The following is a 13,967-nucleotide window of genomic DNA, read 5'->3' on the forward strand; positions in this document are numbered from 1 at the left end:
GTTGCTTGCTGACATATTTCTCTTGTAACTGCCGCTATCAACAAATCATCTACGTATTGTAATAGTACACACTCTCCTGGGATGGACTTGAAATCCAGTAAGTCTTGACTTAAAGCTGATCCAGATAGGGTAGGTGAATTTTTAAACCCTTGGGGCAGCCTTGTCCAAGTCATCTGGCGTTTCGAGCTCGTTACAGCATTTTCCCACTGGAATGCAAAGATACACTGGCTTTCCGCAGCAATTCGTAGGCAAAAGAAGGCATCTTTGAGATCCAAAACTGTGAAGTAGGTAGCCCCGCCCGGAATTAAAGCAAGCAGGTTATATGGATTGGGCACAACTGGATGTATACTTACTACCGCATCATTGACTGCTCTCAAGTCCTGCACAGGGCGATACTCATCTGTACCGGGCTTTTGAACAGGCAACAATGGGGTGTTCCAGGGGGAAGTACAGAATTTTAGGATACCATACCTTATGAACTTATCCAAATAAGATTGTATGTTCTTCTTGGCCTTTTGTGGAATGTGATATTGTCTCAGGCTTACTGGATAAACCCCAAGCTTTAGTTCGATACGAATTGGTGGGATATTACGAGCAAGTCCTGGTGGGTTATTCTCTGCCCACACTCCTGGTATATTGCACAAGGATTCATCACTCTTAGGGTTTTGGCTAGTCAACACTGTATAAAGTCGCCACTCTTCCTTTGGTACAGATATTGTCATTATACCTGAGGGTCCATTGAACTTCAAAGATGTTGTTCCGTTAGGTAGAAATGTTATCTGTGCTTGTAATTTCGACAACAAATCACGTCCTAGCAGTTGGACTGGACATTCAGGCATATAAAGGAACTGATGTTTCACTATGTGGCCTCCCAATGTACAGAGTCGACTTTTAAGAACCGGTTTAGCGGCACTCCTTCCAGTTGCTCCTATTACGGTGATAGTTCTTCCTGAAGGAGGAGCGACTAGGTCAGTCACCACCGAATGTTCAGCACCAGTGTCAATCATGAAAGAACTCCTTTTTCCCCCTATTGCTACATCGACCATAGGCTCCGCTTGGCCAAGGGGGATGGAGCCCGGTCGGTATCAATAGTCTTCCATGACTGTGTCAGCCAAACCCACAAAGTCCCTATCCTCTCTCTCTCGGGGTCTCTGCGCTGCTGGGTAATATCTATCTCCGCTAACACTTCCTCTATTATTCCCACTATTTCCTCCAGGGCCTCCTCTTCCTCTCGCTCTGCCTCTATAATTATTACTATACCCTGCCCTAGGTCTGTCTCTCTCATATTGTTCCCTTCGTGGACACTCACTTCTCCAATGCCCTTCTTACCTACAGTACGCGCATTGGTTCCTACTCAAAGGCTCCCCATTCCACTTATTCTCGCCTTTATCCGTTCCCCTATACACTTCCTTTTCCCTTCTATCTACGCCTGCGATAGCTACCGCTAGCGTATCTGCTTTCCTTCGCATCTTTCGCTCTTCCTCCTTCTTCGTCTCTGTCTCCCTATTCATATAGACCTTATTTGCTATTTCCATTAGTTGGGTTATGGACATCCCTACAAACCCTTCTAACTTCTGTAGCTTGCGCTTTATATCTCCATAGGCTTGGCTGACAAAGGCAGAGTTAACCATTCAGGAATTCTCAGGAGCCTCTGGATTAAAGGGGGTATACAACCGGTATGCCTCCAATAATCGGTCATAAAAGGCACTAAAATAATAAGGTCATAAAAGACATATTAATCACCTTTTTCCCTCCGGCTTTCATGCCAGCAATAATAGCGTCCCTGTATGCTTTTAAATGGGCCATATCTGCGCCATTGACATTCCACTCCGGATCAGTATTTGGATAATGTGCTGCGGCCCATGCTGCTGGGTTAACCTGATTTTGTGTACGGGCCACTTCTTCCAGCGCTTTAATTGCCGCTTGGTTTATCCGTGTCCTTTCCTCATTGTTAAACAATGTCATAAGCAGTTGCTGGCAATCAGCCCAAGTGGGATTATGTGTCTGGACTATGGAGGTAAACAAATCCGTCATGGCTTGAGGTTTATCGGTGTATGAGGAGTTATGGGTCTTCCAGTTAAATAGATCAGTAGTAGTGAAGGGAACATAGAAGAATACAGGATCAGCGTGTTGTAACTGGCCGTCACCGTTAATGTGTGTCGGGCCTGGTGTCAGTCGGAGAGGCATTTGATAATGTCGGTGTTGGAGGGTACCGGTCAGTTGTCGGGTTAGTATGGGGCTTCGTTTAGAAACGTCAGTTAGGGGTTCCGGTCGAGGGGTAGTAAGACGAGGGGAAGGGGACGCTTTACTGAGGGGGAGATCAGTGAGTAAAATATTCCGGGCCGGGCTAGGAGGAGCCTGACCAGGAACTAGATATGACGTCAAATCTGGATAGGTGGGGTTAACGGAGGTAGGTACCGGAAGGGGAGGGTTTAAAACAAGAGGGATGGGCTCTGAGCTAGAGGAGGGGGTAGGTGGGGACAACGGGGCAAGGGGAGTAGCGTTACCAACAACACCTCCTCTTCCTCTTCCTGTGGAGGAGGAGTAAGGGGGCGGCATGGGGATCTCGGATTCAGGAGGCGTGTCCAAAATAGGCGTAATTACGGCCTTAGTGGACAAGCGAGTTCTGGCCACCATGAAGCGACATTGTTCCTCGTGGCATACCCGGATCCATTTTGGCAAGTCATTTACGGCCTGCTTCCAACAGTCAATATACGGAAACTGGACGTAAAGTTCAGGCCTACCTGATACAGCCACATGTACACGCTGTACCAGATTAGGATCCAAACTGCCACGTGGTGGCCATGCAGCCACCAAAGTAGGCCATTCCCTACTACATAAAGTGGTCAGGCGTGTTGGAGACATCTTTACCCCAAAATCATACACAGTGTATCCCTTTTTAAAGTGTTTCAACATACATCCTAAGGGATCCATAACCGTTGAATCTGACGCACCCATACTAACAATGAAGCGTCGTCTCCAACAGAAACCAAACAAACACACTTCCAACGGTCACACCAGTTCCCTCAGCAACAGCACCACGTGGTACAGTTACTAAGCGAAACGCACACAACAAAACACTCAGGGAATTCCCGTACACACACAGCTGTTACACCAGTCACTAAATAACTATTACTGCGCCTCTTGGCGAAACTATACAGTCACCCACGCTATAATTCCCTATATCTGAATTACCCGTCTATAACATACCCCAGTAACATCGTCTTTACAAACAGTAGTTATAGTACGGTTAGCATTGGTTAGAGCACAATTTAAAGTCACAGTTCAATTAGTAGTGGTTTTGGTGTTAAATATACAACATAGACGACAGTTATTAGTAGTTATTTACAGTATCAGTAATTATACATGGTTATGGTACCGTGCGCTATAATACAGTTACACACTATTCACACTCTCGCTAGACAGCAGAGCTCACGCTATCTAGCAAGATATACACGCTACTACAACAATCTTTAACACATTTACAATTCCCAACTAATCTATTGGCCAGTACCTTGATGGACTACCTAAAACTATTTACATCCGTTTTGGTTAGCCACGCTGCCCAAGCACCACATATAGCGAACTAGAGGGCGGAATTTACAACAGCACCCTCTTAGTCTATATACTCTATCAAAAATCTAGTGGGTTCCAAATTTACACGCCTTCCCACTTAGCCAAGATAGGTTGAGATCTAGCGGACCGAATTTACGCAGACGCCGCTTAGTCTCCCGGTCCCTCCGACCTAGCGAACGTAATATACACCCGAGAACGCTAGTCTAGACAAGACACCGGTGTCCGGCTTGGGCTATTTACACAGAACCCAGCCTGACTCCAAACCAAAATTAAACGGGCTGACTACAGGGCGTTTAATTACGAGCGGTGCGCCTTCGCTCCTTCCCTCCACTGGAGGGGGCAGATTCCATACACAAATAACCCCTTATGGGCCTACCGCACAATCGGTATCCAATAGTGGGTCCACCGTCTAAAACAGTGGTCGTCTTACCTACTCGTTCCTGAACCTGAGTTCACACTCATCGACGGGGACACCCCAGCACTTACTACGTAAAGGCCGATGATCTCCTGGACAACAGACCAGTGGCGCCGAGACGAAGGGAGGTCCACGCAGAAGTTCAGGGGTGCAGCCGTAGAGAGCGTGGGCAAAGATAGACCGTCTCACGCCTCTGCTTCTCAGCTACCGTTGAACGATGAGCTTCCCGGCCAATGCACCAAATGATACCGGAGAAACTGACGGAAGCCAAGCACAGAGAGATGGACACAGGTTTCTTCAGGAAGGAAGAGATTCTTTATTCGATTCACCGACCGGGACTCAGAGGGACTAATGTCACCAAAATACAACAAGATCTGAGCCCCGAACAATAGTGTAGGTCCCTTATATAGGCATATAACTCCACCCATAATCAGCTCCACCCACACATACTCTTACCCAATCAACCGAACAAAGACTAACTTCCTGTTTGACCACATGGCTTGCCCAGCACAATGGAGGAGGGGAATACTATATCCTGTATTCTTACACATGCTCCGTACACTACTGATTGTATCGTTGCCACGTGCAAACAACCGACCGATACATCAGTATATGCACGTGCACATACCACGTGGCAATCTCGGCCTACTAAATTTATTTTTACCGAGATTCCACCACATACCCACCACTGTTGGAATTTTTGGAGGGTTGAGAAGGAGATATATGGGAAATTACCAGATTTTACTAATTGCATGACGTAAAGTCATGATTTTATAAATGACACGGAGGCGAATATTATGCTTATCTCCTTCTTTATTATACATCAGCAGCAAAGAGAAGGTATAAGACATTCATAGAAAAAACTAGAAACAAGTACTCAAAGGGTTAACATAGCATTACAACCCTTAACCAATTGGAACAGTCCACATATCAATAACCACCCATGTGACCTTAACTCTCCCTCTTTCTTTGGTCATGCCGAAGCTTAATCAACTATAAAACTTGAGTAGAACAAACTGGAACAACATATCCGGTATTCGGTGTGTCGAACTCCTCCATATGAACGGATCTGGTGAACTTATCCACGGGAACTGTGAGGATAACTGGTCATCCAAGACGTCGACTGTTGCGCATCAAGCTGAAATGGGATAGAGAAAGGAAATGGTAAAATGTGGTCTAGAGACGATTTGTCACGGTGATACTGGATAATTCGTACTATACACGTTATTGTCTACAGACTAAATTACATGCCGTAGTTGCTACTGTATGCAATATATTTACGTCATACATAACCAAATTGAATCTAGACAAAACCCAACGATGACTCTCAATTCTAAGACTTACCGGGTGGGAATTAAATTATTTTCTTTTAGCTGGTAACGGGTGGGTTAATATTCGCCTCCGTGTCCTTTATAAAATCATGACTTTACGTCATGTAATTAGTAAAATCTGGTAATTTTATTAAAGGACACGGAGGCTAATATTATGCTAGTTTAAAACTGTGCAATAACTGTCGATGATACATGGTCTGTAGGATGAAAATAATATTCCTTGAAGGTGGATTCGCGGGACCAGTCTGCCGTTCTCAAAAGGTCTTCTAATCTGCATCCCAAAGTAAATGCCTTAGACGCCATGGCTCCCCTAGTGGAGTGTGCCCCATATATGGAGGTATCTATATTCGCGGAGGTCATTCTCCATCTCACCTATCGGGCTATTGTTACCGTAGATCCTGGTTGGTGTGGCGTGTTAATGGCCAGAAACAATTCATGATGTCTAGGGTTTCGAAATGCCTGTGTCCATTTCTCGTATTCTTTGAGAAAGGCTACTGGACATAGGTTTGCATTGTGAGGGAATGCTGGGTACGACACTGATGAGATCGTTGATTTAGTACATCTGGAGATGTTGAATGTCACTCCCATCGGGGTAAACAAGCCTGCATCAACATCCAATGCTCCGACGTCTGAAACGCTTTTGCATGATATCAGGCAGAAGAGCATGGCCAATTTCGCAGATAGTTGTTTAAGTGTGAGAGTAGAGTTCTGTGGCCATCGTTCTAATAAGGTTAAGACTAGGTTCACGTCCCATACTGATGTATATCAAGGTTGTGGTGGTCTTGCAAATCTAACCCCACGTAAGAGTCTGCATACCAGGAGGTGTTTACCTGCTGGGGATCCTTCTATACCCTTGTGTCCAGCGGAGATCGCTGATCTGTAGACATTAATAGTCCGGTATGCTAGACCTTGGTCGTATAGGAGTGTAAGGAAACGTAACAGGTAGTTCACAGGGGCACATACAGGATCCACTTGTTGTTCAATGCACCAACCACTCCAGGAGTTCCAAGCCCGACTGTAGGATCTCCTTGTTCCTGGAGCCAAGGCTCCCACCAGTAGTTCGAGAGTTGATTGTGGAACATCTGGCACGACCCAGGGTCCCTGGAAAGGAGCCACGCTAACAACTTGAGTTGGCCTTGCATCATCAGTGGATGTGGGTTCACTTCTGAGTCTAAAAGGAGACGTGGATTCTCGGGAAGCAGTCTGGGAAGGTCTATAGACATCTCCATGAGTGAAGGGAACCAAGGCTGCACTGTCCAGAATGGTGTTATGAGGACCAGGGATGTCCGTGAACGGTTGAGGTGTACCAAGGTCCGGGCCAGCAGAGAGAAAGGAGGGAATGCGTACAGTCGTCTGTTCGGCCATGGTTGTAGGAATGCGTCCGTAGCTAAAGCTTCTGGATCTGGTCTCCAGCTGAAGAACTCTGGAAGTTGCGTATTCAATCGAGACACAAACAGGTCTATATATGTCAGGCCCCAAAGCGCTTGTAGCCGTAGGAAAGCTCCGCGGTCCAGGCGCCAGTCGCTGGCATCCCGCCGGTGTCTGGAGTTCCAATCCGCTACGGTATTTGAGAGCCCTCGGATGTATTCGGCTCGTCCTGATATGTTGCGTTCCAAGCAAAATTGCCAGAATTATGTTGCTAAATCTGCCAATATTTTGGACCTGGTGCTGCCGAGGCGGTTGATGTATCGTACTGCCGATATGTTGTCCATCCTCAAGATGATGGAGCAATGTGTCGTGGGACCTAAGAGGCTTTTCAGAGTGAATGATCCTGCCATGAGTTCCAGGCTGTTGATGTGTAGTTCCCTTTCCGATTGGGACCATCTTCTGCCTGTGGAGGTATGACCACAACGCGTTCCCCAACCTCGTGTGCTGGCATCAGATTCTATTATGCTATCTGGGGCGGTGCCGAAGATTGCTCTGCCGTTCCACGAGTTCTTCCTTGGCTGTATGATCGAGTGGAACGGAGTCTGAGTAGGAGTGACCTGAGTGTAGGTGAGCGGCTTTTAGTCTCTGTAGGGCCCTGTAATGCAGAGGTCCCGGGAAGACCGCTTGTATGTAGGCCGAGAGGAGTCCATTTATTCTGGCCAGTTGTCTCACGGTGAGCATTGGGCGAGCCAACGTTCTGCAAATATCCTTCTTGATGGTTTTGATCTTTGTGAGCGGTAAGCTTAGGGTCCCTTGAACTGCCTCTATATTGTATCCTAGGAATTCTATAGACTGGGAGGGGGTTAGCACTGACTTCTTCCAGTTAATTAGGAATCCTAGGTTGTGGAGAAGCGATATCGCCCAATATAGGTGTTGCTGAAGTAAGAAGGCATCCTGTACCATGATAAACATATTGTCCAAATATATGATCATGCGAACTCCTCTGCTGTGCAGAAGTGCCACCACCGGTTTCAGCAGTTTTGTAAAGCACCATGGCGCTGATGATAGGCCAAATAGCAGGCACTGGAACCTCCACATCCTTGTATTCCATTGAAATTGGAGGAGGTGATGACACTCCTTTGCGATGGGGATAGTGAGATAGGAGTCTTGTAGGTCTAGTTTGACCATCAAATCCCCCAGCCTGAGAAGGTCTCGAAGGCAATGAATCCCTTCCATTTTGAAGTGGTGATATCGCACATATGCATTGAGTGGGCGTAGGTTGATCACCGGCCTTACTCCCCCTCCCTTTTTGGGAACCAGGAAAAGGTTGCTCAGGAAACCAGGGGAGTGAGGTGCGACTTGGTAGATCGCACCTTTCACCATTAGTGCTCTGATTTCCCTTAACACGAGTTCCCTGTCTTGTGGGGTAAACACCATCCGCCGTGGCACTGCGAATTGAATTGGGGTTTGCACAAACTCTATGTGGTACCCTAAAACTGTGTTGAGAATCCAGGCATCGGACATGAGCCTGCGCCTTGCCCTGGTAAATTGGGATCGTCTGCCCTCCACATATGATGTACAAGAAGGGTGCAAAGGAAGAGCACTTACCAGAAGGTCATCGCCCGTACGTGGTGCCCCGGTGTCCTCTGGGTTGCCATGCTCTGCCTCTGACTGGAAAGAAGGGTGAGGGATTTCTGGACTAGGTCTGTGGGAACCTCGATGTAGTGGGGCCTCAGAAGCCCCGATAGGAGCCCCGTGATGGGCGGCTGGACAGACGGCCCCGGTGTCTGCCAGCCCCCCAAAAAACCTTTGGAGAGAACACTCTCTTCAAATTTGTTTGCACCTTGTCCAGAGCTGTAAATGTGCTCACATAAGTTCCCAACTCCTTCACGAAATTGTCTCCGAAAAGGAGGTCTTTTGCCTGTGGTCCAGGCTCAGAAATGGCCATATTGACCAGTTTTGGGTCAATCTTCATGAGGATCGCTTTACGCCTCTCTGTACTTGCGCTGAGTCGACTCTCAGATAGCCAAGAGGTCCACTGGTGTGACATCGGAGAGTGCAGCTTCGACCATGTCGAAAATTTTTGCGCTGGGGCCCAAGGAGTCAAGCACCTTGTACTGGCAGTGGCGCAGGGAGTAATCTAGCCCTTTTTTGGCTTTCCAGCCAGCTTTTCCCAGGAACTGGGCAATATTAGGGTCCACCTCCGGTGTGGCACAAGCCATATCGGGGACCGTCGGGCGTGGGCATTCCGCCCTAAGTTTATTCCTGATGGTTTTATCCAGTGTTGTAGGTCGTCCGGGTTAAATAGGGGTTCACCCTGCGGGTCTAGAATGATAGAATCATCCGTGGCCACCTTACCAGTGCTGGCTGGTTTTACTGCCAGGCTGCGCTCCGGAGAAGAGTTCTCCGAGTCAATAGAGCCGATTTCTTCGGACTCGCTCAATACCTCCTCAGGGTCCGAATCAGAGTCGGATATCTCTGTTAGGGCTTTTGCCCATTTCCATGCCCTCACCATTTTTGCCTGGCGGGTGGCTCGTTTACGTGGGGGCCCCACGTCCTCACTAGTGACAGGGCGCAACCTATCCGTCATACTCGTTTTGGAGGTTTGCTTGCCCACATGGTGGGTCTTTTCTGTAGCCTTGCGGCCCCTGAGGGATGCAGGCTTGTTATCTTGGGCCATGGGGCGGAGGCCGCTAGGGTTGTGGCTAGATGCCAAGATGGCGTTGCTGATGGATTGGGTCAGGTTATCTGACATTGCCCCCATCGCCGTGTAGATGGCTTGGGTGACCGATTTGGTCATTGTCGCATCTAGGAGTGAATGGAACTCCTCTGAGTTCAGTTGCTCCATAGATGCCACATCCTCTCCCTGGGGGGAGATTGGACGTGTAGTAGGGGACATGCAGTGTTTGGGGCCCTTATTGGCAGCAGTAGGAGTGAATCCTTGGGGTTCTGCATACTAGCCAAAGTACCTGAATCAGGTCTACTAGCAGGAAGTCAGGGACAATAAACGTATTACTAGTGGGAGCAAGTGGCAATCTGATTGGTTACCAGAATATATATGTGTTTAAGATTTGTTTAGGATTTTACACATCAACACTGTCTCTTTAAACCCTACGTGAGTAAGCACTAAAACCTCAGTTCAAATGTATCTGCCTGTATTTATACCTATGTGGCCGGTTAAGATTGACAGGGCAAGGCACAAAGGCTGTCAGCTTACCGAGTGTTCCCTCCGGAATGGCCGCAAGGGAGCACTGGCAAACTGCCAGCCACAGCCTGTAAACAATCCGGGCGCCCGCCCCTTAGAGAGCAGGGGGTGCCGGGAAAAGCGCGGCAAAATCCCTGTCAGCGCAGGCAATGGTAATGGGCGCCGCGCTGTGCGCCCACCACTGCACATGCGCGAGCGGCACTCGGAAGTGGAAAACCCGCGCCCGGCAAACAGCCCCAGCGGGGTGTCCCAGGGGAAAGGACCGGGTTGCCGGGAGGTGAGCAGGTAATAAACTACCCGGAGAGGTGAGGGAGGAAGGGGTTTGCCGCCGGAGTGGGCGGGAAACAATTGGGAGAAAAATTTAAACACACATGATCCCTATTTAAACAAATATCGACAACCAGCATGAAAGTAATTATACATAAAGGAATATACATAAAGACATAATAGACATAAATCTAGCAAATTCAAACAGAAGCTCCTCTGAAAGTAGAGAGAGCTAAAATTGGGTGGGAGAGTTAAGGTCAAATGCATAGGCGTGCGCACGGGGTGTGCCGGGTGTGCCTGGGCACACCCTAAACCCCGCGGCACGCCTATGGATTGAGTCCTGCAGGAACGGTGTTCCTGCACTTGTTTTGTGCAGGAACGCCGTTCCTGCAGGCACTCAGCGCCCCCCCACCCCCGGTCGGCTCTCTCAATATCAGCCGCGGCGAGGGAGCTGTGAGCTTTCTGCTCCCTCTCGCCGCGCGCTGTTTGCTGATGCTGGGAGCCGGAATATGACGTCATATTCCGGCTCCCAGCTACAGCAGACAGCCCGCGCGGCGAGAGGGAGCAGAAAGCTCACAGCTCCCTCGCCGCGGCTGATATTGAGAGAGCCGCCCGACCCACTGGACCCCAGGGACAAGAACACGCCAGCACTCCAGGTAGGGAGGCTGGGTGGACATTTTTTTAATTAAAAAAATAATAATTTGTGTGTGTGTGTCTGTGACTGTGTTTGTGTGTGTGTGTGTGTGTGTGTGTCTGTTTGTGTGTGTGTGCGTCTTTGATTGTGTATGTGTGTGTGTCTGTGTGTGTGTATGTGAATGTGTGTGTGTGTGTCTGTGAATGTGTCTGTGAATGTGTGTGTGTGTGTGTGTGAATGTGTGTGTGTCTGTGAATGTGTGTGTGTATGTGAATATGTGTGTGTCTGTGAATGTGTGTGTGTGTGAATGTGTGTGTGTATGTGAATATGTGTGTGTATGTGAATATGTGTGTGTCTGTGAATGTGTGTGTGTCTGTGAATGTGTGTGTGTGTGTGTGTGTCTGTGAATGTGTGTGTGTGAGTGTATGTGTGTATGTGTATCTGTGAATGTGTGTCTGTGAATGTGTATGTGTGTCAGTGTATGTGAATATGTGTGTCTGTGAATGTATGAGTGTGTCTGTGAATGTGTGTGTCTATGAATGTATGAGTGTGTGTGTGTCTGTGAGTGTATGTGTGTGTGTTTGAGTATGCGTGTCAGTGTGTGTATGTATATATATATATATATATATATATACACACACACACACATATACATACACACACTGGAGTGTATATTATTTTTTTGGGGGGGTGGGAATCTTGGTTCCCACACTTTATTCCCCAGGACTTTATTCTCCCCTGTCGGCTCACGCAGAACCGGCGCTGAGTGTCGGCTCTGCTCTAAGCCTCCATGGGTCGGCGGGGAGATCAAAGATCTACCTCACCGGCCCACAGCAGCATGAAGGGAGGCAGGAGAGGACCCGGGGAGCTCTAGACAGCAGCTCCGCCAGGTTCCTCTGGCGAGATCTGAGCGTTGCCGCGGCAACGCTCAGATCTCACGGGAGTTAACTCTAGCCCCGCAGGCTAGAGTTCACTCTCCACTGGACCACCAGGGATGGCACATGGCAGCAAGGATCCCCCCTCCCTACATAAGGTAAGAAGGGAGGGGGGATATTTACTAATCTGCCCCCACCTCCACAATCTGTCCAAACATACAGCACACACAAACACATACAGCACCCACACACAAAAAGCACCTACAGACATACAGCACTCTCACACAAACAGCACACACACAGCACCCTCACACACACAGCACCCAAACAGCACCCACACACATACAGTACACATACAGCACCCTCACACACACAGTACACTAACCGCACCCTCACAAACACATACAGCACCTTTACAAACACACAACACCCTCACACACAGCACACTAACAACACCCTCAGAAATACATGACACCCACACTCATCACACAAACAGCACCCTCACACACACAGCACCATCACACACACATCACACAAACAGCACCCTCACACACACAGCACCCTCACACAGCACACTAACAGGACCCTAACACACACACACAAACACCCTCACACACAAACAGCACCCTCACACACACACACACACACACACACACACAAACACCCTCACCCACATAGCACACTACCAGCACCCTCACACATACACACACACAGCAGCACCCTTACACACACCACCCTCACACAGCACACACACACAGCAGTGTATATATATATGTGTGTGTGTATATATATATATATATATATATATATATATATATACATATACATGCGGCGTGTGTTTGTGCTTTAGGGTGCACACCCTAATGCAATAGGCTGCGCACGCCTATGGTCACATGGGTGGTTATTGATATGTGGACTGTTCCCATTGGTTAAGGGTTATAATGCAATGTTAACCCTTTGAGTACTTGATTCTAGTTTTTTCTATGAATGTCTTATACCTTCTCTTTGCGGCTGAGGTATAATAAAGAAGGAGATAAGCATAATATTCGCCTCCATGTCCATTAATAAAATCTGAATAAACTGACAAACACTATTATTGTTTAATTGAATTTCAGATATACCGGTAAGCGTTTGCAGAACTTATATAAATTATATTTTTCTACTTATGACCCAACAGCGCCACCACTTGTTATATATTAGTAACTTGTGGTTTAATGCCCTGTTAGTTTGGAAAAAGAAGTTCTTAAACTCTAGCAAAAGTGTATGATTAAAATATACGATCCCACAGGAAAAAATAAATAAAAATTAGTAAAAGGGAAACAAACACAGAAATATAAGGAAACGTGGGCACATAACATTCATGAACAAAGAGAGACTGACTTGTCAGTGACAGAATTATTTACTAAAGTGAGAATTGTCTGAAAATTCGAAGTGAGAATTGTAAAATTTAAGGCCAATTTTAGCCAAACTGTAAGCATTGCTGAAATTTTCCAGTTCAACTATTTTAGCCTTACGTTTACAGTTTACTTTGAATTTCCAACAATTATCACTTTTTAACCCCTTAAGGACACATGACATGTGTGACATGTCATGATTCCCTTTTATTCCAGAAGTTTGGTCCTTAAGGGGTTAAATAACCCTGTGGCTTTTTATACTATTTCCATTTACCGTTTATACTCGAGTATAAGACGAGTTTTTCAGCACATTTTTTTGTGCTGAAAACCCCCCCACTCGTCTTATACTCGAGTTAATGTCTGTATTATGGCAACTTACATTGCCATAATACAGACCAGGACCGCCGGGCTCATTACAAGCCCGGCGGTCCTGTTGGGGGCTGGCAGAGAGCTCTTACTTACCTCTCCTGCAGTTCCTGTCAGCTCCCTTCTCTCTCCTCCGGTCCATGCAGCTCCCTTCTCCTCCAGTGTATATCTCGAGATACACTGCGAGAGCCGCGGGGTCAGAGTGTTGCCACGGGTTACCGTGGCAACGCTCCGCGCGGCCGCGAGACTTACAGTGGGAGCCGACCGGAGGAGAGAGAAGGGAGCTGACAGGAGCTGCTGTGAAGGTAAGTAAGAGCTCTCTGCCAGCCCCCTCCTACATAGCCCATCCACTGGACCACCAGGGAATGAGAGCCCCCCTCCCTGGCCAGCAAACAAGCAGGGAGGGGGGACGAATAAAATATAAATACAAATTTAAATAAAATAAAAATATATTAATAATATTAAAAATAATAATAGAAAAATAAAATATAATATATAAAAAATAATAATTTAATATTAAAATAATAATTAAAAAA

The sequence above is a fragment of the Pelobates fuscus genome, chromosome 4 (genome assembly GCF_036172605.1).
Source record: "Pelobates fuscus isolate aPelFus1 chromosome 4, aPelFus1.pri, whole genome shotgun sequence".
Classification (NCBI taxonomy): domain Eukaryota; kingdom Metazoa; phylum Chordata; class Amphibia; order Anura; family Pelobatidae; genus Pelobates; species Pelobates fuscus.